The sequence below is a fragment of the Passer domesticus genome, chromosome 1 (genome assembly GCF_036417665.1).
Source record: "Passer domesticus isolate bPasDom1 chromosome 1, bPasDom1.hap1, whole genome shotgun sequence".
Classification (NCBI taxonomy): Eukaryota; Metazoa; Chordata; class Aves; order Passeriformes; family Passeridae; genus Passer; species Passer domesticus.
Genome location: NC_087474.1, coordinates 51,984,860 through 52,008,444, shown reverse-complemented (window position 1 = coordinate 52,008,444; position 23,585 = coordinate 51,984,860). Strand labels below are relative to the sequence as shown.

General features: G+C 39.6%; 1 protein-coding gene across 9 annotated transcripts in view; it reads right to left on the bottom strand.

Moving 5' to 3' along the window:
- Positions 1-23,585, bottom strand: part of GLI3 (GLI family zinc finger 3) — a 206,097-nt gene that overhangs the window by 139,785 nt on the left and 42,727 nt on the right. Inside the window, exon 1 of one of the 9 annotated variants that reach the window (XM_064419996.1) lies at positions 3,794-3,895. The exons of 7 other annotated variants lie outside the window; for them this stretch is intronic. The gene's annotated coding sequence lies outside the window, so the exon portion shown is untranslated. Of the gene's footprint in view, positions 1-179; positions 431-3,793; positions 3,896-23,585 lie in introns of those variants that run through there. One more of the 9 variants, XM_064420016.1, reaches the window with a different exon arrangement.

Genomic DNA, 23,585 nt, shown 5'->3' with positions numbered 1-23,585 from the left:
CACTGATGCTCCTGCCAGCGGGGCTATCAATTGTGCGGGAACAGACAGAGGCTTGCTGTTTTCCTGCCTCTGGGACAAGGAGACTGGGAGCTCCCTGATGGGGAGTCAAGAAATTATTTGTCACACAGAGGAGAAGATGAACCCCACCAGTCGGGCCTAAATCATGCCCAGCCACCCACCATAGCTCTGCGGCCCAGCTCCAGGTCCCTGGGGTTTGCATGTGTGAGGGGCTGAAACCTTGCAGGGAGGTTGGCAGTGATCAGAACCAAGGTGGGCAACAATAAAATGGGTACAACTGCTCAAAATACAGGACCAGCAGCATCAGGCAGGCACTAGCAAGGCCACCTGCTCTTACAGTGTTACCACGTGCAGGATGGTTGCATATACTCCCTCTACCTCTTTTTCCTATATCCACAAAAACAAAACCACGAACTCTTAATGAACAAGGAGGAAGAAAAAGCTGGGGGTAAAATAATAATAGCTAAGAGCATTAAATCCAAGCCCTAGTTTGGAGTAAGCCTCTAGGCCTGTGGTACCACTTGTAAAGGAAGAAAAGCCTCCTGACCATGGCTCTACCAGCCTTCCTTGCAGACAGCTCCAGGACTAGGTGCTAATACAATCCACTGCTCCCAAAAGAATTTTAACCCCTAGGGACTACATACACCCTTCAAAAAGCAGACAAAATGGTTCTGTTGCTCAAAATCAAGATGCTTGCTCCTAGGTACATTTCACACATGCCACGTGGCAGAGGGGCTCTGCTAGGTACATAAGTCTCTAATGTAAATGCTGTCCTTCAGTTGCATTATTAGTTTAAAATATAGATGTTTCTCTAAACAAGCATGATTGCTTGCTGCCTGTAATCCTTGGCCAATATCAATGCTCCAGGTACAGCCTTATTCTGTCAATCACACTGCACATGCAAGTGTACACCAATACATCTTGAAGGAATACTGATAAAGATTCTTCATTTCAAAGTTGCTCTGCAGTTCTAGAAGTACACAAGGAATCTCAAATTATTAAACGCTGCGCACAAAAATGGCAACTAGAAAAGGAAATTAAAACATCCTTAGGAAATAAAATTAAAGTGATCTTACTCTACAATTCACATGCAAGGAAGAATGATTGACACCAGTGCCAAGACTGCACTTTGGTTGTCAGAGATTTGAGGTCAGGGCTAAGTTTTCACTTGCACTTTTCCCTGGTGTACTTGTTCACACAGCAAAAGCAGCAGCCAGCAACTCACCGGGTAACTACACTCAGCAAGGCTGACACCAGCGTAACTCAACCTATGTGCCTTTATAGGAATTAGATTAGAAACAAGCTCTGCCCATACAGATGCCTGGCCATTACATGCATAAACTAGCCACACCATTGCTTTGAATGAAATGCTAACCAGTTTCTTCTCTGTCCCCTCTCCCCCCAGGTAGCAACAACACAAAAACTCAGCAGCATAGCCTATTGAGCACTTAATTATTTTTCTATCTCCAAGTATTACAGCAACCAGGGTTTGCTGACTTATCAGCATCTTCCAGGCACAGAATTCTTTTTACAGCCAGTAATTCTACATACAGAGCTTTTCCAGAGTTGGGTCTGAGAAGAAAGAGTTAATGGAAATAGACAACAACATTACAGAGTTTAAACCCTTTGCCCTTTTCTACTTTTTATTAATATGCACAGGCACTGGTCCCTGCTCTGGATTAGCAGGGTTTAAGGTTTCAACTTTTTACGCTGAAGCTGGTTTTAGTTAAGAGAACTGCAAATCGGGGACTAAAACTTTAAAACTTATATGAGGTTTTTAGAAACCCGCTTGTATAACTAAAAAAAATAAAAATCACCCCAAAGATATATTTTCCATCAGGTTTCTCTTTAGCCAGAGTCTTTTATGTTAAATTTCAACCTAGAGTGAACCTTCACTGATGAGACATAAACTCCTATAAAAACAGGGTATTACACTTCATTTGAAATTCTGACAGACTCTTAAGTAGAGCAAGCTAACCAGTGCTACAACAGTTCAGAAAGAAGAAAGCTAGAGTGATTTGTGGGGCTGTATAATCACTCAGATGATCAGATAGGATTTCAGTTCTTTTACTCTTCCATATAAAGATAGTATTTGTTAAAACTGCCATCCTGGGATACAACAAGAAGCTGACATCTGTGTGCAGGCTCCACTTTCATACTTTTCCTCTCAAAACACGCACACGTCATGAATCAAGGTACTAGTGACTGTTATGGAAAAGGCTGATTTTTCAAACTGCTGAATGAAATTCAAAACCTATTTCAGTAATTTAGAAACAAAAGGGTTTGTTTCAATAAGCTTTTCCCTTTTTTGGTTACTTGAGAAAAAAATAAAACAAAACTATTTTTCCTTCTGCATCAACGATCTCTCTCCCCATTATAAAGTTATTGCTGTGTGCCATTACAAGTCAAAAGTTTCTCTATGTTTTCTGCCACATCAAAAATTGCCCCAGAACAACGGCATTTTTGCAATAATAATAAAGCTTATTCATCAGGCAAACAGCTCGCTAAGCATTTACTTCACACCAGTGTGTTGCTTGTGATGGGGGCAGATGAGAAATTTGACAGCACCCACGCTCCAGGATGCTGAGAGCCAAGCAGTTTGCAGGAGCTCCCCCGGCGCCAAGCGGGAAACTCCTCTTGCAGTAATGCCGCCGACTCTCACGGCAGGCGAGCCACTCCAGTGTGCCAAAAGGAGAAAGCTGTCTAATCTTGTTCTGGTTCAACTGAAGCGTTCAATAAAGTTTCAAGAGTAAGTGCGAGCAAGGCGCGCCAGGCCAAATTATTGACAGAAACACACCGTCCACCATGGCAACAAGAGGGATTCTAAAGCAAAAATGTAAGCAAACAACCCACTTCTCTGGCAGCATCTGCCAAAGGGGTTTTACAGCCAAATAAGCGAGAACTGTTCGGTTACTGCTCTGCCCACGTTTTAGAAGTGACCAGCTTTAGGGTCAAAAGAAGCATCTGATTTATTAAAATGTTGCAGAGAGACAAATGCCAAAGCAAAAGATGAAGCTGGTGGCAGCCCACCAGCTCCAGTATAATTCCTCCCACCTTTTGCCAGTATAACAGTGAAGGGTTAAATAAGAAAAGAAAAAAGCAATCATGCCCAAGAGCAATCTGCATAAGCTTCTCTTTCTTCACATACACCCTTTCTCTGACTTAACAAGACAATAGCCAGAGACTCATGTCAGAAGTGCCCAGTCTTGAATGATCACTTTAATCCAGGATTCTCACATCCACTGAGAAATACCTGATTTAGTGCTGCTATTTTGATCCGAAGCCAATTTTATTAGAAGTGCTGAGCACCTCCCTTAATGGAGCACCTCTCACTCAATCAAAAAGCTTTCTCAAAAACTCTCACTGGACAGCATGCCAGAATAAACACACTTTTAATTGCACAGCTAATTTACTCAGAAAGTTTTAAAAAAATCAGCACAAGCCAAAACCTAACGCAAAAATCCTTTAAACTTTCTTTACCTGTTGAACTTTTTTGTCTTTTTTTACCATAGACCAAGTAGAAGCTATTTTACTTTAAACCACCTAAAGTTAGCAACTGAAAAAAAGTTGAAATCTATTGATAGAGTACACTAAGTCAATCCCAACACACTTCAGAGACACCCCTGATTAAACAAGACAACACCAGCCCAGTTAAATCTCTTAATATATTAAGTTTCATCACCACATTTCTGCTTGCAACTTCCAGAGAGCATTGCTATCTCATGAGAGATCTGACAGCACTTCAGCTGAGTAAGAGAAAAAACAAGGTACTTACAACTCAGTCCAAGAGACCCTGCCTGACGTTCCCTCTAAGCTCTGCTCTTCTCTTTACCAAAATTCTCTGTCTAACAGGACATGGGCTTTCCTCCCTTTTTTTTTCTCCTTCTCCCCCCCCACCCCACCCCCCCCCCGCCCCCATCTCCCTCCCTCTCTCTCAAAGGCAGTGCTTCTCCCATTAGAGGAATTAAAAGTGGTTGGTGCCATGCTAAATTTAACAAGCTCATTAGTATTCTTCCTGTGTGCTTCCTAGTGAACTCTCCCTATTCAAGCAGCTCTCTCTAGCTGAGGGGTCAGGCGGCTAATCATTAAATCAAACTAATGTCACCCTATCACAATCAGCCTAAGAGAAGGACGGTTTATTATTTCAGTTTATGCTAAATAAACGGTTTTACAAATGGTCTCCAAGCAAGGTCAACAGCAGCTTCAATTACAAGACAAACTTAACAAGAGTTGCTATAAACCAAGTGCTCCATATTGACCTAAGCACAAGCTCGGCTCTGCATATTGCCACTAGCAGGATTGTACAGGAATGCATATTGTAAAATAAAGGAAAGGGTAATCTTTTCTTTGCCAGAATTTGTGACTGCACAGAGACTGCTCATTCACCTCTCCCCAACCAGATTGCTGCTCAGCTCAATTCACCCCACACAAAGGCTGAAGACCAGACCTCAATGGACCGAGTGAAACATGTTCAAAACTAGGCTCTCTATTGTGACTGAATTTCTTAACATCTTTTCAAAAAGCGGAGAATGCCTTGAGGCTAAAGGAAGAAACAGGCTAATGGTGAATTGGGAATACTGAGCAAATTTCAGAGCCCTTTCCTCCTAGCTTTTGAGGTTGAAAGCAAGCTCTTTCCTTTCAAGTTTCAAAGTCCTTTTTCCTCCCGCAGTGTCACAGAAGGATTTGAAAAGAAGGTAATTGTGCTCACAGTCCCCCTGATCAGAGCTTACGTCCTATTTCTGGTATTTCAGAATACTTCTTGCAATAATGGTGCATATAGCTCAATCCCTTAACCGTCCTGCACTCTGCAATTGCTCATTAAATGAACAATTGCTGGTATAAAATGCCTTTTATGTTCAAGGTCTGGATATAAGATAAGCATTCTAGTACTCTAAATTTGGTTTACTAAGGAAACTCTCCATCATTAAATTACAAAACTGAAATCAGAATATCAGTCTTTACCAGAAAAGTAGCATTTTAGATGCTGTGAGCCAGAAGGAAGGGGGAAGGTGGAATGCAAAAAAGATTGACTACTTAGATTCTTAACAGAACAGATACCTAAGTAAGAAAGCCATTTCCTTCCCATTTAAGAAAGTCTAAGTTTTTGATACCTGATATTCTTCTTTGAATATCTTGAATTCCTTGAAATGTTGCAATAGAGCAATTGCCAGGCTCATTAGGACACCTGTACCTGCACCTTCTTGCAGACACACACTTTACGCTCTGACCACCTTAAGAGCAACATCGGAGGAAACAGATCTGTAGGATTGTGCCTGCCTTTAGAAACAGCATGTGTTGTAAGCAAAATTTTGTTTTGGGTGAGTACAGTAGTTTAAATTGACACCCTTGATCCCAAGTTTGCTATTTTCCTGCATTTGGAGCAACTGCACAAAAAGCACTCTGGAAACACTAACACAGATATAAAGGACAATGATCATAATTGGTTTTTAAAATAGGCTCCAATTACACACGAGGCTACAAAATCTGCCAGATAACAATACTGTACTCACTTTATTTGCAATGCTTAAGCATACCTTATAGAAGACTTCTGTGCTTATAAATAACATACATAATCTGAGCTGAAAATTTATAATTTTCTATTCCCACTTGCAATGGCTCAGTTATTTTTTCTTTATCCTATGTGTAGTAATTTCCAAGAACTGATTTGTGATCTATGGAATATGAATACACAGCACTTTTGTAATTTTGTTTGTTTGTTTTGAAAAACATGTTGTATTCTTTTGTTGTCAACTTTAGCTTTCACTGGAAGAAAAAGGATTTATCAATGAAGGAGAGAAGGGACCCAATCTCTACAATACCTACCTAATACTCCACTCACACTCCCTTATTTTCCTCAGATGACACATACATTCATGTTTGCTGCATCTGCTGCACAGCTTGGTTCAGTTCCTTTTTTGACAGTACAGAAGAGGACAGAACACAATATCAATATAGTGCCTATGACTTTGGACACAATATCAATACAGTGCCTATGACTTTGGAAACAGAGCCTGATCATGCATTCCTGAGTCAACAGCAAAGCTCCCACTGACCTGGACTAGACAAAACTGGGCTGGTACGGAGTTCACACCACTCCAACATTAAACCAGCAAAGCACTGTTATCAGAAGAACATCACTCACAGCCTTTTCCAAATGTGTGAGTAACTCTTCCCCAAGAGTGATGGGGAACCTGAGAATGGCACAAAGCAGCTTTAAAAACTCAGGTAAACTTGTTCAGACCCCTAAATCAGAGAGAGACTTGTTAGTAGCAATGTCTTTACCTCAATTTATCTCAACCCAGATGAATTTACAGTGCTTGTTACCTCCACAGACACTCCCAACTAAAACCAAGTGACTGAAGCTAAACAGATATATATGAAATTATGTAAAATAAAGCCACATTTAAAATTTCATACAATCAAACACTTAATGTATTTATTTTATTGAGAGTCTGTTATCTACAAATCCCTGCATGAGATCTACAGGGAAATGCTAAAAATCTCACAGAACCTAAAAAATCCTACCGAGGAAACAGGCAGCTGTAGACATAGCTACCTACACACAAAAGCAGAGTGCTGTGGAAACTTCCTTGTCAGTCCCAGGACACAGCCTCAGAGGGCAGACAAAGAGGGCAGGAGGTAGGGCTGGGCTGCCTTACCCAAGTTCCGGCATCTTGCTGATCATGTGGAAAAAAGAGTAACATTTGGGCATGTGCCTGAAATTACTGACCTGACACTTGAGCCATCCCAGTCTCTTCTTCAGAACACACTACTGAAGTTGCTTGCTGTGAACCAGATCCCTGCAGTATCCTGTTGGCCAAGTTCTCCTCCAGCTGCCCAGCTGAACCACCGATTAGCCAAGACGTGGAGCTTGCCACCCGTGCAATGCCCAGCCGTGGCCCCAACCTGCAGGGCTGAGAGTCTCTGGGAAGCCAGTGAAGGGACTAATTCTCAGCAACTTGCAAGGTCAGCCTCCGAAGAAGTGGGAGCCTCACTTCTGAATACACCCTCTCCCAGCCCGCTTTCACACGGGCTTTAAAATAACAAAAACAAACAATTTAAATCAAAACGGCTGAAAACCATTTTCTCCCTTCCCAAGTTCAGGGCTACATGTTTCTCCCATGGCAGACAGTGGATTATTGTGGTGATACTTAACACCACTGGCGAGTGCAGCCCCCAGCACTCTGGTTTAGGTGTTAGTGACGACATTAACTGCGGCAGGAGAAACACTAAACCCTACACCTAGGTACCAAGCAGGTGGCAAGATTTTAAATTTACCTTCATGGGGCCTACAAAGCCCAAATTTTGCTTGCTTTACTCACACTGAAATTCTGGGGATTCAGTGAAACTACTTGTGCAACTAGAGCAAGAGGGATTCATGGCCAGCATCAGAAATGCTCCAACCACTGGGCACAAATAGTCTGTCTGGAAAATGCACTGAAGATGTTGGTTGGCATGTGGAAATGCTGTATCGTAATCTTGATGAGAAAGGGCCTCCTAATAGTACCAGTGCTTTGTAGCTCCAGTGAACAAGAAAAAAAAAGAGAAAGCAATAATGCAGAAGTACAAGACATTTGGAGGTAGAATTAATTGGCAAAATTAACATCTTGCCTGTCATTTCTCCTTTTAAATTTGCAGAACTAGAAGGCAGTCAAAAGTATTTCCCTTTCTTGGTATAATAAATTTTATGTTTTAATTTTGCTACTTGAGGACTGGGAAACTCAAATGAGAAAAAATACTTCTTTGAAGAACAAAGTTACTTTTTCATTTCCCCTTCCAAAAAACTGTTCTACCTTACAAAATTTAGCAAAGACTGAAAATTACTGTGCAACAGCCTCAGCAAACTAGAACATTTGCTCAAGGTCTGCTGATCAGGGATAAAACTCAAGCTTTGCACTTTCAGAATATCTCCAGGATCGTTGCCCTTCAACATCTGGACTGTTCAAAGAGCTAAGAGAGTCAAATATAACTAAAAGACAACAACAGACATCAGGATCTGACCTTTGGCAACTATTTCTCAGAAAGAAAAAGCTCCTCAGCCTATTGTAAAACTCTCAAAAGGATCCTGATTTAAAAACATTATGAAGTTCCTTCCATTAGCCAGTTATTAGACTGTTAGTCATTGCTTACTTTGAGCAGGCTAATTAGTTACATCAAAGGCACTACAATAAATTCCCAGGAGGGTTTTGGTGGGGGGGATATATTTCTCAACCTTCTAATAGCACGTTTATGCCTATCTGTGGGTAACTGCCTCATTTCACTCAGACACTGGGGGACATATTCTGTGCTGTCACTTTCTACCAAGCCAGCAGCAAGACCAGGCCTTAAAGCTGTTTGAAGCCTGATATAAATGTGATTAGCCATGCTTAAAAGCCACAAAAGAGTGAAAAAGGAGTTATAAACCCTTTGGTGTGCCAACCTTTTGCACCATCTACAGCACAGACACCTTAGCCTTGAGAGAATTAAAGAACCCAGTTATTTATAGTGTTGCATGCAAACAGAATTATATTTCTTCCCTTTTTCCTTGGGTGAGTTCAAACTCCTAAATGGAATCATTAGCAAATCACTAAGTGGTTTGCAACAACCCAGGCAACCCTTCAGTTTAGATGGCAGATATCACCTATTTAGTTGCAAAATTTACTTATTGCTGCATCCTTTTGCACAGCTGCAGTAAGACTTTTGTTTCCATTATATCCCTGTACTTCTGGTCTCTAAAAAATACCAGTTGTTTAAAAATATGTTATGGGTTACTCTCCTGATTCACAGTGGCTGCAATCTCCGGACAATGATTTCACCTAAGTTTTCTAAGGGCAAAATTTGAATGCCACATACATTTCTCTGTGCAAATGTGTATGTACTTCTACATACAAAAGTGTGGTCACAGGCACTCACAAATTCAGCTCCACCTTACATTCCACAAAATTCAATCAACTGCAGATGCATGATACATGATGTCTGCAAGTAAGAGTAAGTGTCCACGCAGGCAGGCTGGATACCTGTATGTAGAAATGAGACTTTTCACAGTCCTCATCAGTAGTCTAAATAATTCAGAAGAATGCTGCAAAACATCATAAGGTTTACAGCAAAGGATGTTTTCAAACAAAGAAAAACTCTTGAGCCCTCTACCCTAAGCAATCTGACATAAGCTTTGACATTAGTGCACTAGTTTAGAACGGCCAAGCTACTAATCCACAGATATTGCAAAATATTCCTTTTATCAACAGTGCTTCTCTACCAGAAATACATTCTGAACACCCCAAACCTGGCTTTTTTACCTCTAAAGCTAAAGCTCAGGAGCTTTCTTCTCTGCCTGGAGACACTGCTTATGAAATAAAATATCTCTCCTTAAGGCTTAAGATCTTGATCGTCCCAAAGACCAATCTGTTTTTTCTCCCCTCTGCTCATTTTCTGCTCAGTACATCCTCTAAAGCGGATGTACAAGCTCTGGCAGAGGTGCATGCTGCCATACTCTCATCGCTCCTGCCTTCATATTCCAGTCATCAAAAATACTGACAGCCACAGCAAGCAGCCTGGGTCCCAGAATGGGTGCATGTGAGTGGGTAAGGAGAGATGGAGATTGGTGAGCCTGGAAGAAAAGGACAAAGCAAATTCTTCATACCATGATTTCCCTCACATAGGGGATGGAATCTTCTCAAAAGCTTTGAATCTTTGGATGCGAGGAGTTGGAGAATTAAGACAACCAGTCACTGGCTTACTTGTCAGTGCCTCTCTCCTCCCTTCATCACTTCCACTGCACACTTCTGGCCAGGCTTTCCATTCTCTGGCAGGGTCTGCCAGCCCTGTCTGCTACCTTTGAGAAAAGGCAAGAAAGCTGAGACACACCAGCTTTTTCCAGCTTCTCAACACAACCCCACAGGGGCAGGAACTGAATGCCAACCAGATCACTATATGGATGAAAACAAGTTGATGATTAATGTTTTCTGTTGAGTTTCAGGGATGAGAAAAACTGGTTTTGAGACTTTGCTTTTTTGATTACTTAAGCTTTTGTCTTTTTAACCTTAATGCTGGATAACAGATTTTAAAAGACAGTGGAATATTGGCCTCAAGCTTTTACTGATCACTGATTTACTGCATATAGGTACTTAGGTGCTTATAACTGCCTTAAGCAATATTGTAGATTTCCATTTATCAAAATGCAAATGGCACCTCAGATCATAACAACAGCCAACTTAGAAAAACAATCCTATGTTCACAAAAAAAATGGCAGGACAACAATAAAGCAGCACTCTCCTCCTACTACAGTAGCCATGTGAGCTCAAAAAGGGCATTCTTAAACTGCTAATCAGGTTTTGCTGGCTTCATCTATCCACAATCTGGGAGGAGATTTCAAAGTTTCCTTATTATTTTTTTCATTTGTATTCTTGGCTACCTACATTCTCAGGCAACATCCATTTCAAAGAAAAATAAACTAAGTTTTATCTCTCAAAAACATAAAAAATAAGCATGATTTCTATGAAAGGAAGGCTGTGTAAGGGAAAGGGAATCACTTGCAAAGTTCATTTGGCTATATACAAAGCAAAAGAAAAAAAATCACCGTGCAATACCCAGCAGTATAATCAATTCTGTGACTTCTGTGTGCTGCAGAGGAATGCAAAACTGCAGCCAGCACAACTTTGTCTTCTTCACTCACCAAATGCATAAAATACTGATATCTGATTTCATAAGAGACAAAAATATTTTTATACAGCAAGTAACAACAGTATGATTGAAGGATTCAAGGTCCATTTGATTTATATACAGAAACATCCACTTAGATTTGAAGGCAAAATGTGTTGAAGAGTTAGCCCAAAGCTGCCCTGCAAATCACCCTGCATATTTTAATTGTTCTAATTCCGAAAAACCAGAGCATGCCTCCCATTTCTATTACGTCAAATGCTCATCCACAACTTGCACAACTTGTCCACAAATACCTAACTGTTGACTAATAGCTATTTACTGTGTCACTCTGAAGGCAAAAGAAAATAAAAAAACAACACATAAAACCAGAAGAAAACCAATAAGTCAACCTTTAAGAAACTACTGCCCTGAATTCAGGTGGCTTACCCCATCCAGACCCCTGCTATTCTTCCAGCAGCAGAGAAATGTCATTCAAAACACTCTGCTTCCCCCTCTTCATAACAACTACCTTAAGTGCTGACTCGTGGCTTTTAATAAACATCCTGAATTATTGAATAAGTGGACCTGATTTACCAACATCTCACCTAAATAGTCAAAGAAGCTTCTTCTCCAAATAGCAGCCATGTTCTTTCTTCCCCAGTGCAGGACAGAAGTTCCATCTGAATTCCAACAAGAATTCATCTTTTCCCTCTATAAACCACAGCCTTTTGGAACCACAGTGCAGATACCTCCCACATCATACTGTCAAATTCATCAAATTAAGAATAATACTTTTATGCTAATCTCATTGTTCATACCAGTTTTATCATAAGACTTGGAAGCATGAAAACTAGAGGACAACTTGTAGTCTAGATACCTCCAGATACTTCTACAGTTATTCATGACTATGTTGTCAACCGTGCCACAATCATTTGTTGTATTAACATCCTTCTTGCAGAGGATATGAGATTTAACACATTTGTCCTATAAAATTCAATTAGCCATTTCAGATGCATCAGAGTTAAAACATCAAAACCAGCTAGCTTTAAAGAAGAAATTCCCATTAGAAATCACAGTTTTTTCATGGCAAAAAGACTGACACAGCCTTCTCATAGCAGAATACCTATTGGGCTTGCTTGTTGCAACTCCTTTCTAAAGACTAGAAAAAAATCTTTTCCAGAGCAGTAAGGTTACCACTGTTAGCTGCACTGAACTACATACTTCCCTCTCTTTTGGGTCTTATCTTCAAAAATCACGGAAACAAAGATGTAAACTTGGACATTAAAGAGTGTTAACATCAAAGTATATGCACTACTTTTGATATTAACCAAAGCCCTGAACCAGCAATCTAACTGGCACAAATCAGGGGTGTCTGTAATTTCAGAAACAGCTGAACTGAGCTCTGTGCCGTGGCCTGCATTTGCTCACTGACTTTTCAAAGCACACTATTGCTGTATGTTTTTACAACTACCTGCCAATCAAGAAAGCAGCAGGAATCCAAATTCACTTCTTCGCATTTTCACCATTTATCTGTCCACATTTCTTAACACGTGAAGTTTTCTATTTCTTTCTTCTCCTTTAAAAAATTTTAAACCTTTAAAAAATTTTAACATCTCCATCCAGAGCAATTTCTGTGCATTGGATCAAATCATGGCCTGTGTATGATCCCTGCCCTTTGGTTTACATAAAAGTTATTGTATATAAAAATTCAGCTGAAAAAAAAAATATACAAGTCCATAAAGGAATTACGTAAATAGATGTCAATAATAGATTAATATTTGTGTATTATCTCACCTGTATTCCCCCATCCTCCCCACCATTCCATCTATTATCATATATCACTCTTATGGTCTGTATATCCCATTAGAGCTTCAAATTCTTTCATCAAAAAAGTTAAGTAAAAGAATATGTTTATGATCTCCTAACCTTTGCTATTTCCCACAAAAATCTGGGGTTTCATCAGCAGTCACACACACTCCCCCTTACTGAAGACATTCTAATGCCACCTTCATTGCTTGCATTCAAATGAGTCTGCACCAGAATTTACAGGCAGGACCTTACAAAAGGTCGGTAAACACACTCAACTAAGCAAGTGTCCTACAGAAAAGGCAGTGCAAAAAATGCAGGTAGATAGCTGGACAACACTTTAAATTTTAACTTTCCCTTGTACTTTAACTCACCAACTTAGTCCATACTTAAGTCTTCACAAGACTCAGAACATCTTATTTCATAATATGTTATAAAACTTTAGCTGGGGCAACACGTTATGCTTGAACTATAGCATACACATCTCCATTACAAGTATAAACTTCAGGACGAATGGAAAGAAGACAGGAAAGAAAAAGCTCAAGTTTTAATTCCTAGCATTTTTGGTACCCTTTTAATGTTTTATGTTAACAGAACAAAACCTAGGATACCAGGATGCATGCTGGGATGCAACAAAATGTAATAGATAACTGTACTCAGAGGGATGGCTCTCCTCCCACAATACAAGACTGAATAATATCAAGTGAAGGCAGAAAGCAGTATGGTATCTATTCTACATGTCTTTGAAACTCATTGATTGGATTAAGACATTTTTGTCTGAGGCAAGAGTTTCTATAGCAGATTTCTACCAAGAAAAAGGCAGCAGCTAGGTGGAAGAGATGCTGTATTACCAACCCTCTAATATCAAGGTTGCAGAGTAATTTCTCTACATCATACAGAAAAAAGTATTAAGGAACAAGTGTAATAAGCTTCCCACCAGGAAAAAAAAAAAAAACAAAAACAAAACAAAACAACTTTGATCAGAGCCAGCATCTTAACCAGACACCAGAGAATCAAGACAGAAAGCCATGTCCTGGAGGCAATTCCCAGGAAGGTCCATTTCTACTCCAAGCAGCTTTGCATTTTGAGCAGAGCTGCTGATTAGGGATGTGATCTGGAACAAGTTTCCAGGACAAATCTTACAAAAAATCAGCACCAGAGTGCAACAGAATCACATGAGGTATTGTCTTGAGGACTAACATTTGTCTTCCACAATCCCCCTCAACCACTGAGGAATAGAATGAACATGAATACTTTCATGTACCCAGAAGGTTTATCAACCACTCATGAAATTATATGCAGACATGAAGACCAACTATAGAGTCTGTTTTGCCAGACTGACTATAAATTTCATCAGAAACTGAAAAACTGTACATGAACAGTCTTGATGAAGAACAGCAAATAAAAGTGCAGCCCAAGAGTGATCACTGTCATCTTCATAGACCAGGAGCATGGCTGCAGAAATACCAGACTTGTATATCAGAAGCTAGGTTCACTGGCAAAAGAGCTTTCTTCTCAACTTCTCAACCAGACCTGTCTTCACTTCAGTGGAAGCAGGAAAAAATGGAGGAGTGGGCACAAAGAAAGCTGGGAACAAATTACATCTTAAACCAATAAAATACCCATGGTCCATCAAGTTGTCTCATTACTGAGAAGTCAGTAATCAAAATTTTAATGGCATGCAAGCAGGTTTCTGAATCATTAGGCAACAGAACACATTGTCAACAATATCACTGAACAGAGGGATAGAGAAAAATCAACCATCACTGTTTAATCACTTAGGACTCTGTCCTGCAGCTATTCATCTGAGAAGCACAGAAGTCCTTTATACCACTGCAACTACCTGCTCTGTAGCAGTAGTTCATTAATTTATCCTCCCTCATACCAAATTGTTGTGTTTTACCTCCAAGGACTTGAGAGTAGGTATGCGTTTTTGCCACAAGTGTAAAACAAAATTATCATGCACTGTTTATGAAGCATGACACATCTATGCACACACAGAACTACTGGAGCACGAACAACACAAACAAGAAAAAGGATAGTTTGAAAGAAGCATCCAGCCCACAAGAGAAAGACATGACAAAGTTATGGCTGCATCACACATGTAACTACCATCTGCTCCAAGACACCAAATGCACCATTTTTCTCTGCAAGACTCCAGCTTCATCCAGCTCCACCCACGAGGTGGACAGTGTGTATTTCATAAACAGTCTATCACTCCCTGGTTCTCATCTTGGAGTTCAACATATGGCCCCTCTGCTCCATGTAGTGGCTTCATTGAAGCCCATCTCTGCAGATAGATTATTAATTTCCTCCTGGACTTTCTCTGGCACACATTACAATATCCAAGTGCTTCATTAGTAGTATGAAAATATTTTTTTACAATAGTTCTCACAACATGAAGAGATGGTCTTGTCCACTACTCACAGAGACTACCAACTTAAGTGTCCCCAGTTGTACATGCATAGTCTAGAGAGCCTGAGAACTCATTCTCAGAGAACCCAATTTCAGAGTATTTAGCATCAAATCTACTTTACACAGTTTGTATCTTCAAGCAATATCTATAAATGTATTTTTTAGCATGCCTACAAGCTTGCCTTTCTGAAAACCAGATGCAAGTCACATACCAAGAAACATCACTCCTATACTGGTGATGTTGAGCTGCCCCAAGTAGCAAGAGCTCTAGGTTCTATGTAATTAATGACACTGCAAAAATTCCTATATTTTTGCACTTTTATGGTTAAAGTATATAAAAAGGTGGGAGTTATGACTGAAGAATTCCTCATTTCTGGGGCTATTTATAAAAAGCTGCTCTCCCAGCAGGTATTTTGTTATCTAAATAGGAGTTCAGTCTGTAAAATCTCCTTCTATGGTAGCAGAAAGATATTTTGTCTTCTTCATTATGTATTTTAATGAAATACAGAAATTTTTATCACCAAGACCTCCACCTCACGGTCAATTAAACAATAGTTGGCCAAGTGGGAGACAGACTATTATAAAAGAAGAAAGTGGGGAGAGAAAGAGAAATATTAGAGCTGCATGTCAGTTTCTTCAGATCACCACACAAGGAAGGGATGAATCCATGTGATCATTTCATTAAAGACTGCACTATATAAAGGCACAGAGAATTCTATGTTGACATTCCTGATTTTGTGATATAAATAATATTCCTTAATTAAATGATAATACGTATCTTCATAGTATTAAAAAAAGCAACAAAGGAAAAAGCAAAATGGGAAAACAAATACAGCAGCCATAAGAAATGGGTGATTTAATTCAACCCACTGACCCTTTGAAAGACAACAAAACACCTTGTAACCTCAGTAAATTATCATTTCCCCAAGACATTCAGGCCAGAAGATGACAGCATATCAAGGGTTCACAGACAGTTGGTGATAAGAGGACATTTTGCATGTTGAACCCCACCCCAGGCTTTAAAGACAAAAATTTTTTTTAGTGAGAACAAACTTGCTGCTTTTTCCACTAACATGTATATTTTCTGCTCCATCTTTCCTCTTGTAACTTTGAAAATGCTTCATCATCCTGACTACTATCTCCTCCTCCCAGACCTATTTGCTATTCCAACACTCACTCCACAATCCTCTCATTTCAGACCCATCTTCTTTAACCAGTATCTGTTAGCCATGAAATCTATCCTCTTTGTCCTATTTCTTGTGGGAAGAACCTCTTTGCTCAGTTGTTCCTATCTTCTCTCTCAATATGTCTTTTTCTTAATCGTCAGTCATGCATGCCAGTCATTGTGCCCCATTTCTGATGATTTCCTGTCTCTCCCTCTAGGTTCTCTGTCCAATCTCAGCACACTGAGCTTAGGCTCCTTTCTTCAGCTTCTTTTTACGGGATCTTTTCTCTCTTACCCCTTTTCTCTCCCTTCTGACAGGGCTCCCACTCTCCAACCCACACTCATCTAAACAGAAATCTTCCCCCATCATTGTGAACATCAAACCCTGGACCAGCTAAGGAAAACTGGTGGAGGTGTTCTTCACATGGTATTCAAAACAGTGGATCCTGTAAGATCATCTTCAGTTTTCTCTCACTGTTCCTTTTACAATATGTAAGCATTGCCTTTTCATTGATGCAGCTGGCTCATAATAGTGACAGACCAAAAACACTAAGGTCTACTTGCATGCTTTGCAGGAAGAAGAAAGATAATATCTGAGGAACAATTATCTCTGCAACTCTCACAGCTGCAGTTAAATGTATGGAAGATGAGAAATGCCATTTCATACAATGAGACTCAGAAAGTAGGAACTATCTCACGTAACTCTTTTGTTGTCTAGGCTCCTTCTATTGCTGGCCGAGAAATGATGCCTCCAGATTAGCATTCAACCTACCTCAAATTGGAAGGACTCATCCTTTGAATGTACATCACTGACTACAGATCACCCAGTTAGTCATTTACCTTTCAAAACACAAGGGTAGATAAGATGCATCTACTATCCAACTTTAGAAATATGGGGAATGCAAACTGGTTTTCCACAGTTTTATATATAAGGTACTATTCTGCCATTCAGTAATCATAATGATATCTGCCTTCAATCATCAATTTACTTCTGCAACTGTTTGATCTGATTTATTCTTTAAATATCATAAGCAGCCAAACTGAAGCTAATAAATTTCATTCTCTATTTCATTACAACAACCAAATACTGCAGAGGAACTTGAAGACCAGTGAATAATCCTCACTTTCAGATGATTCATCTAATCTTTACTGGAAAAACTTAAGTCCCAGTCATACATGCAGTTTCTTAGGATAGACCTGATCATCTTCTCTCACTGCTTAGATAAGGAAGCCATGCCAAACAGCACCAAAACTGAACATCAGCACTGAAACAGCAACCAAACAACATTACTCATCTCGACTGGTTGTTTTAATCAAATATACAGTCTACCATTTTGTAGCAAAGGTACAACAACACAGACAAATCAATACAGGCGAATTCTTCCAAAGCCTAGAGAACACCAAGCATTTGCAGCTTTATAATCTGTAAGACTACAATAGGTGTTTTATGAGATAGGTAGATGGACCTGTTCCGAAATCAGTTCCCTGGGTCACATGTCACACTTCAGAGATACCTCGCTATAGACCTCTGACTGCCTGAGCTACAAAGGTACTGAATGTTGGTAAGACCATTTACATCAGTGAATCATCCAGAAATTTTCAGCTTACGGACTTTATCATCACTAAGCCATTGCAGTCCTGATTTACTCACCTGTAATGTGTTTAGCACCTGAATTTCTGAAATATATCTGTCCTACTGAACAACTAGTATTAGTCTGTGCCTACATAGAAGTCTGGAGATGCAAGACACCAGGATCTCCACAAATGTTGTGCAGCTGGTACTTCTGTGACAGATCTCTCTGTATCTGTTTTGGCTCTTTAGGCTATAAACTCTCCACAGCAGGAACTGTCTGTTATCAGACATATATCCACAAATGAGCAAAGTGAGCCCTCTCAGAATGGGTCCTTCAAAAGTACCACAAAAATGTTTTGGCTACACAATTTGAGTTTCTCAGAGAACTACCGGAGACCCTGTATTTAAAAATCAGTTACCCAAATAATATATGGTTTTTTACCATAATGCAAAAAAAAAAAAAAAAGGTGTATTGTTCATTCAGTGTAAACGTATCTCAGTCATGTTGGAAGTACAAAGGAAGTATAAGAAATTTTCCCATGTCTAACTGGCATCACTAATGTTTCACAAACTAATCTCTTGAGTGCAACACTCAGACAAAATAAAAATTGCAATGGAAAGGTGAATATTCTTTCTTCTTCACTTTGAATGTGCCTTTCTTCACCACTGCAGAGGTAATTTGCCTGGACAAAAAAAGATCGGGAACTTTCAAGTATTTTCCTCTACCTTTTCCAATTGTTACTTCCAATAACAATTGCAAAATATCACTTGAGTTGGAGGTATCATTGGTCTGATCAAATGGAAAACAAAAAAGCACATGTACCCTATCTTGCTGAAAAGACTCGTTTAAGGAAGAAAGAATCCAGGATCCAGTGAAGATTGATGAACTGTACAGGACAGTTAATTGTCACTGTTCCCAGATGAGTTATTAAATCTGTGGAGTAATTAAATCACATCTTGTCTTTCTTCTTACACAGCCTGGACAATCTCCATGTTGGAGAAACGAGGGTAGAAATAAGAGAGAAAAGCTATAGATTGCTTTACTTGCAGAGCTTAAGACAACTTTGAAGCAGCCCTTGCTGGGATTACAAAAATCATTCAAGAATTGTTATAAGTGTGGGTGTCAGTAAATAAGGCTAAGGGTAGCCTTAGAAGTTCAAGAAAAATTCTCAAGTATTTGTGCTTAGCTGGTATACATTTAGATTTTATCTTTTGAATGTTAACTTGCGTTGTCAAAATGTTTGATTTCCAATTTGGGAGAGGCTATTTTTACCATTGAGGAATAATGAGTTTTAAAACACTGTTACCATTGCTTAACAGCTAACCAAACTAGAGAGAAAAACAACCACAGAACAAAACTGAAGCAAGGGAATTGTTAACAAAAAAATACTTCTCCCTTCAGCTCTACAAAGAGATCAGAGAACAGTTCTTTACTCAAACCAGATTTTAGATGCTTCCTTCCGTGCACAGTACATATGGCTTGCATCTATTTTTTCTTTAAAACAGAGCTACATTTCTTCCTGTTAGTAAACATATCAAGGCTCTTAGGAGAACTAACAACAGCAAAATTTTTCTTGCTTTTAATGTAGGGTATTCTAAAGAGGAAATAATTTCTCTGACCATATGCATAAGCTGAATGGCTTTGTAAGAGTTAACAGGTAAAAATACTGCCTTACCTAAAAATTTATTCATTTTTACACAACTAGCACTTGAGGAGCTGTGTGTCTAGCACAAAAGTACTTAAACAAAACTGAATTTAACTTGACAAGTATACCTGCATTACCTCTTCCCCTCCAAGCTTACTTTCCCACCTTTCTCCTTATTCCATCTTTTTCTTTTATATGCCATCCCTTTCATACTCGCCTTTTTTCTTTAACAAAAGTCACTGCTGAGTAAAATATGAAACGCTAGCATGGGAACAGATAATTCCTTCCCACTGCCCTATCACCCCTTCCTCTGCCATCCTAAAGGCAATATAGTTTCTCAGAAAGAAAAGTTGATAGCAATTTTAAGCAAAGCTAACAACTGAAATATCGCAGGTTTCATGCATCACGCTTCCAACATAACACAGCACTGTCCACCCTATCCAGCAACTGGCTCTAATGTATTTAATTTCCCTCCCAACCTTCTCAGTTTGGTATCAAATACAGGAGAGAATTTGACTGCACATGTAAATGGACTGCTAGTCCAGATTGCTAGTAATGCTATTTGTCCATATTTGCTATTTGCTATTTGTGGTGGGAAAAAAAAGCAAGGGATCTGCATAGAAAAACATGCAAAAACTGATTCAGCAGCAACATCTTGCTAATATTAATGGTAAACCCAGCTGGTAGAAACCCAATAGCAAATGCAAGCATAACTGAGATGTAGAGAGATCTGGGGGCAGCTTATGCAAATATAGGTTAAAAAAAAAAAAGCTCTCCGCTGTATAAAAACAGAGCACTGCGGGTGAGGTGATGCACAGCAAAGAGGAATCCTAGATTAAACCTATGGGCTACTCAGCTCTGGATGTGTCACTGACTACCAGCAGCAGGACAAGTCTGCAGTCTGCAAGAATGATACTGGGGAAGACAAGTCTACAAAACAGATGTTTAAATGCTCTATAAATGAACTTCAAAAACTATTGACACAACAGAAAAATATGCCACTGTGAAGGCATCCAGCATTATCTTGGTAACAACTGTACAGTGCAATGAGCTTGGAAACGGCCAAAACAACTACAAGCCAGTAATTCTGAACAAAAAGATCTGATGTATCCACCCAACTCTGACAGACTAGTTATTTGATACTAATTGGGCTCTGCTAACAGCATGGCAAGAAGAGGCTGTACTGTGGGGCTACAGACAGCAGTCATTTATATAATCTCAACATTTTAACAGATCTTTGTTATCACAGCTTGGCATCAGTACTGTACTCTGGAAGGTACCGCTCCCTGAAAGCCTTTCAGTCTGCTATTTCCACACTTGCTACTATGCCAATCACAATGACTTTCTCTGAAGCATCCAACTTTCCTAGCAAAAGGCACATACTAAATAATGACAAGCCACAAGCTCTCCCATTAACAGCCATTTTCATCTGTCCATCCATCCATCCCACTAAATTAAAAGCATTAAGTGCATCGTTGGAACCTTTGTCCGTATCTTTTCTTCCCATGGTCAAACTGCCCAGACATCACTGCACACAAAAGCATACAATAGTATCCTTTTTTTCCATGGGTACCATGCATCTCTTGATAGAAATATAAAAAAAACAAGGTTTCTTCCGTCTCAGAATCCATACACATAAACACAGCTACTGTCTAAGAAGGTTTGCATGCAACTGTATATCATAGATGTTATCAATGTTGACATTTTACTTACAACCTTTAAGTCAGGGGTCTTGTCCATATAATAAGCATTTATTTCAATAGAGGTGTCCACTCACAAGTATGTAGTGGCAAGAGCAGCTGAGCTGTGTCTACACACCATTTGGAAGGGCCCTGGCTAAACTGCTTGTGCTTGTCTTGAATTCATTTCTAGAAGTATGTGACCATCTACCTCCAAGGTCTCTAGCAGGAGGAAGAGTGCAAGCAGACCAGTGACAGCATGCACTGGAATGTCTCACCGTGAGAAACCACTCAAATCAGACATAGAACGATGGTTACAGCAGCCTATTAAAATAAAGACATGACTGGCCAGTAACAGAAAACAGCAGGTCTTATGCTGCTGGCCTTCATTAGCTCTAAGGATCCAATCACATCATTGCTTATAAACTCTTCTCAGTAAGCAGTTGTTACTTAGACAGCAAGACAGGGGGTAGGCACGGTTCAAGACAGGATTTCTTTAAAGCCCCTGACAGTTATCTCTCATTAGTAGAGACAAACATTTCCTGGAATCAAAAAGACAAAATCTGAGGCTAAAGGAAGAGCAAGTTTGGTGTCACGCCATCCAGAAGGAAATGACTTTGAAGTGTTTCTTCTTTGAAGTATGAGGAGTAATGTCAGAAATGCAGGATTCTTGTGAATGAAATTAAGCAACAAGGAAAAAAGTCAAAATACTCCTAGCATTCCTGAAGCATGCCAATAAGCAAGGCTAGGCTACATATACTCCCACTCATGACACTGCAATATCTCAACCAACACAAGACATACTGAGGAAGAGTTTTAACTGATACTGTGTCATAAACTCCCACTTCTTTCTCCTCTATGTCCTTTCAATTCCCAGCATGAATATAAAAATAGAACAGCAAACTACAGAATATGATTTCAGTCCACCATATCACCTGCCAGGACCAGGTTTCCAGGATAATAAATCACCTGGCTATGGATACAGGAAGTTCACATATTATTTAAGTTCACTTTAATGTTGAGGGATAAAAGATCCATCCTTTCTACAGCAAAGTCTGAGGATCCGTCAGTACTAAGGATCCGTCAAACAGCAGCACCTCATTCTTCAAGGCCTCCAGAATTTCCCAGTAAGACAGTGACACCCAGCTCCAGTGACACCCTTGAAGGACATTAGCAACACCAGCCAGTCCCCAGAGCCCATGGTTCCAGGATCTTTCCAGTCCACACCAAAGCAGAGAGATTATGCTATCAGTGACAGAACTGGAAGCACACTCCAGCAGCTGCAGTTTGTCACAACCACACCCAAAACACTCATAGTCTTCAAACTGCAAGAGTCCATGTGGTCGAAAAATCTTCCTCTCAGTCGTGGCAGTCAAAATTGTTGTTGAATTAAGTCCCACACTTTTTAGCAAACTAATAACCAAATTAAAAAAAAAAAAAAAAAAAAAAAAAACCAAAAAAAAAAAACAAAAAAAAAAAACTCCACAAAAAACCTCAGTCCAAATAATCAGTGTTTACTCAGTGGGACGCTGTTTACTCGGTGTTACTCCATTTAAGATCAGTGTTTACTCTGTGTGACCTCATGTGTTTCTCTGACATACTAGCCTCATATACTGGGCCAATATTAGCTCAGAGCAGCCTACATTAAGTGCCAACCACTCTTGCATAAATTTTTATCAAGTCAGATGGAGTTGTTGTATCCAAAATCCAAATGCTTTGTTTTATACCTTTCTTGTACAAATTGTTAAAAGGTTTTGCACTGTTAAGCATCTGGCAAAAGTTGATTATGCACCATTAAATCTCTTCTTGCAGTGGAGCATAAGTGGGTTTGGGGCAGCTATTAACGTATGCCAAGATAAAACAGCATCATCCAGTAATACCTCCATTTGAGAAAACATCTTCAACATTGAAAAACACAAAGAAAACACATATCTTTCTGTTCAATATTACACTTCTTCATTTAACATCTGTGCTGTTATTCTTCCACTAAAAGAACTTTCCCACCTTCTTGGGTGAAGACAAAATGTGCAGCCTGCTCCTTTAGAAGAGAAGGTTTTCAGCAAGTCTTATGTTTAACATAGTAAGCATGATCTAGGTGACAGCTAAAGAAGGTACATTTGATTTATCCAGGCCAGAGAGTTGCCTAAGAGTATTAAAAAATCCCCAAAGTACTCACATCCCCAGAAATCATTCAAGTAAAAAGAAAATACAGCAAGCTGCCTCAAACTTATTGTGAGGTTGCTCAGAACTTAGTCATTACATTGGCTTTGAATCTAACACTTTTAATATTTAGATCACGTATACTGACAGCAACTACAGAAATTACCTGTGCAAAAAGAGTAACTACATGCACCTCCTAGCCATGCCTAATGCATTTGAGTAGCTTCAAGCAAGCAAGGAGCCACTGTTATGTGACCAGTCAGCAGAGCAGCAGCACAGACACAGCTGGTCAGCAGGTCAGCAGTGGGGCATCAGAATTTCCGTGAAATAATCCAGTGAGGACTAACAAAATACTTACGGATCCGCGCATTTAAACACAGACAACAAGTCACACTCAAGTTGTCACATACACACAGGTATAACTTTTTCCAGACCACTAGAGGTTCACAGTGGAGAGTGAATACCCCAAATCTTTTACAGACTTCAGCATGGGGAAATCATTAGAA